General features: G+C 34.6%; 1 long non-coding RNA gene across 1 annotated transcript; it reads left to right on the forward strand.

Annotated features, from left to right (window-relative positions):
• Positions 1–80: 80 nt before the first annotated feature.
• LOC146733933 (uncharacterized) lies at positions 81–3,024 on the forward strand. Its single transcript, XR_014931659.1, has 2 exons — positions 81–142; positions 2,744–3,024. It is a non-coding gene; the product is annotated as an uncharacterized LOC146733933 (long non-coding RNA).
• The last annotated feature ends 1,100 nt before the right edge of the window (positions 3,025–4,124 follow it).

Below are 4,124 nucleotides of genomic sequence, written 5' to 3' on the forward strand. Positions count from 1 at the left end.
CTTTCCAGGCACGTGTAGAAGTCTAATATCTTGCGAAAAATAATTTGTAACAGCCATCTTTTCTTCAACACTCCATATCTTATATTCTGCACCTAACACAAAAAGAAAATATCAAGTAAATCTACTGTTACAAAGTAACAAGGTAAATAGACAGCCGCAAATCAAAATCTGTTGCTGCAAAATTGTTTAGATTTTCAAAAAGAAGTTGTTTGAAATAATAGTTGAAAAATTGCCATCACTCAAAATCAAAACAAGGTGTATAAGTAATATCCTATGAGTAATTTCAAATTAAATGACATTTTCATATGTTGATTTTTTATGGTTTTGTAAATGACCACCAGTCAGTCAAACATAACAAAAACAAATCAACATGGATATGTAATAAATGATGTAATGCAATTTTAAAGTAAACCTGATATTTAATTATATTATAGCATTATCAATATCAGTGGATTTTATGATGTCAATGCAGCAGATTATTCGCAATAAAGTATCCCATTATTGATCCCTGTACCATGGATTTGAATACAATGTAGTTTTCGAAAACGAATAAAGGAGAAACTATTTAAGAAGAGAAATTGCAAGCATCCTCGTTAGCTCTCTACGTTAAAGCACGCTCGGTTGAAGCATTTCATCTAGTAGGCATGCTTCTAGATTCCACGACTGATGCCGCTGTCATGTCCCTAATCGTGTCAATGAACTAAGGTTAACCCGGGGTGATTCATCCAAGCAGATGCTGCTATGTTTACAGAGTGTGAGTACAGAAAAATGAATAGTAGTACTACACTTATTGGTGAAACAAGATTGTTGTCAGGTGTCTTTTTTTAGTCCTCGTTCGAACGAAGTCCGAAAACGGGGACTATCATTTTGGGTTAGTTCCATCCGTCCGTCCGTCCGTCCGTCCATCCATCCGTATGTATGTACGTCCGGAGCTATATCTCAAACACCAATTGACTGATTTCATTCAAACTTTACATGAAAACATAATATCTTACATATACGCGTCAAGTTACTTTATTATCGGAGCAAAAATGACCGACTTGTGGCCATTTTGGATGTAAAATTTGCTATTTCTGATACCTAAACGTGTCTGCAGCAGTTTCTCGGAGATGACTGGGTCGATTTGGATCAAAGTTGGTATGATGATCATCCATATTGGTTTGTAGTTGCACGTCATTTTTTTATCGTGATTCGAACAAATATGGCGGCCATCTTGTTTTTCATGGTACCCATGCTACTTTATCTTGAATGCAATGAATGTCTCTGTTTAAAGTTTGTACAAAGATAGTATACCAAGAGATACATCTGCACCAGCATGGTTTTTGTGATTCAATTCAATATGGCTGGCCGATGCCCAATTTTAATGTAAAAGCGCTAAATCGTCATTTTCACATGTCCGAGGCTGTTTCTCAAAGATGACTGGGTCGATTTGGATTAAACTTGGAATGATGATCATACACATTTGGTTATATGTGCACGTCATACTTTTTTTCGTGATTCAAACAAATATGGCGGCCATTTTGTTTTTCATGGTACCCATGCCTACTTTCCTATGAATGCAATGAATATTTCTGTTTAAATTTTGTACAAAAACAGTATACCAATAGATACATCAACACAAACATTATTTTTGTAATTTGATTCAATATGATTGTCCAATTCTCATGTAAAAGCAATAAATCATATTTTTTTACAAATCCATCTCCTATTAATGGTTTCAATCTAATCTCAATGACTTCATCAGCATCAAATTGATATGTCAAATCACAAAATTTTGGACGGGGACTGTGTTGTTAACAATGACTTGTTATTTATACAGCAAGATTAAAATCACTGTTTGTAGGATGGCTAACACCCACTAGCTTTCCAGCCATGTTCACTCACTCGCTACGCATTCGTTTGGCTTGAAGTATTCATCAAATCATGGGCCTCTCGTAGCATTTGAAAATAGCTATTACAGGACTGTCGCCAATAAAATCCACCTCAATGGTTTGAAAACACTTGCTGGATTGGGTAACAATACGACAACGTACATGTACCCATGGTACACACTCCTACGCACAGTCAATTCCGTCAGTCCATAGGCGGCGGTCTAGCATAGCATAGTGCAAGGTCGTGACGGACACCAAAAGTACTAGTCACTGTGTGCCGTTCACTCGTACATGTACCCATGGTACACACTCCTACGCACAGTCAATTCCGTCAGTCCATAGGCGGCGGTCTAGCATAGCATAGTGCAAGGTCGTGACGGACACCAAAAGTACTAGTCACTGTGTGCCGTTCACTCGGGCGACCACTACAATGCTACTCCACACCACACTGTAAATTAATTAATTACAATAATATTTGATGGATAAAAACTAGTTTCTTTCTTAGTTTGCCATATGAGATTGTTAATACAATTTTCAGAAAGACATTTTAAATTATTCAGATTCACAGGCCAGTGACTGCGAAACAGTTCTGTTCACTGTGGATTTTTCTCGAAATTTTCCATTTTTTAGTGGCAGCAAATCCACTGATATTGAAAATGCTTAAAAAAATAACAATAATAAATTCTTTGTCAACTCATAATGGAGTAAGCTTTCGTCCATTATGGGTTGGCGGGTCGTTCATTATTGTTTAAATAGACATCATAAAGTCATAGTCTATGAGGTGCAATACACATTGAAATTTTGGCAGCTAAAGACATACTGAAACAGTTCCATACCTTGAGGCATCTGTCTGCTTTTTTTCTTTACACTAGATGAAGTCTGAGTGAAAGAAACATCACTTTTGCCAGATGCCCTTCTTTTAGGATAAGCAAGCTCATGCTGAACTAAAAGGAAGAATCAAGTAAAATGTAAATGAAAAAGAAAGAAGAAAAATGAATCCTGCAATTCATATATGTTAGTTATAAATTGAAATTCTGCCAGCTTCATGCATGCTGAACAATTTGAGCCAGAACGAATCAACACCCCATCATTGTAAGGATAGTAATATCTCCAGAAAGTGTATATATGAAGGGACTGCACATAATGATAAAAACGTATGTTACTTGATACAAAGCATGTTTCCAACTTACCAATCTGTCAAAATGTGGCACACTTACCTGGATGTGCTTGTTTAGCTTTTTTTTGCTCTTCAGTCTGAAGCAATGGTTCATTTGTGTTTGAGTTTTGCTCTTTAACACCTGCAAGAACAGCCAGCCATTTAATTCATGAAAGTCAATTATAAAAATTTGAAAACAGTGTATTTAAAAAAAAGACAATATTGGCATACGATATGAACCCAAATGACACTAAATTACACATTATGATTTTAAAAGTTGTTTGCATTTCTGATTTTATTTACTTTCAAAATCACATATGAACTCAAGAAAAGTATATACTTAAAATTAAAAGGAAGCAATTCTGAATGTGGGTAACAAACATGAAAGCCAATACTATAAAGTTTAACACAAGAAAATCCAGTTATTTTTTCAAGAAAGAATGTCTTATTTACCTGATTCTGAGAGGCAACATACGATATCTTCTCTGAGTTCAAAAACTTTGTCCATTCCATGTAATAATTGTGTGTATTTTTCTTTTGCTAAATACTTTGCAAACTTAAAAATTTATATACATGTAAATCATAGAACATGTATAAATAACTACATGCCCACATTATTTTTCATCCGCCAAAAAGGCTTTGACAAAATAAAAATTACAAATAGGCAAAGCAATGCAATTATTATTACTGGCAACAGAAAAATGATCATAGACATCAGAAAGTGAAAAACCTCACAAGATGAAACTAGACAGCAGTCAAAGAAATATGAAATGTCTATTTCCCTCATGCATGAGCCATTTATTTCAGCTCAAAAATGTGTTAATGCATGTTAACTTGATGTTAGCTTTGCATTAGTGTAACATAATGTTAGCATATTCAGGGTTGTAAAGTTGATTCTTATTCAAAGTTTTTAAATATAATTAAAATAGTGTTTGAATCAAAAATATAATACATTTGAAAGGGTAAAACACAAATACAACTGTGCTCCAGAAAGATAGATATTTTATACTTTGCAGCCACATGTTTTTTCAGTAATCATGTTTGTCAAATAATGTATCTACTATCATCCAATCCTTGATCTGTACTAGACGAGTGGC

The sequence above is a fragment of the Saccoglossus kowalevskii genome, chromosome 15 (genome assembly GCF_978046115.1).
Source record: "Saccoglossus kowalevskii chromosome 15, keSacKowa6.1, whole genome shotgun sequence".
Classification (NCBI taxonomy): domain Eukaryota; kingdom Metazoa; phylum Hemichordata; class Enteropneusta; family Harrimaniidae; genus Saccoglossus; species Saccoglossus kowalevskii.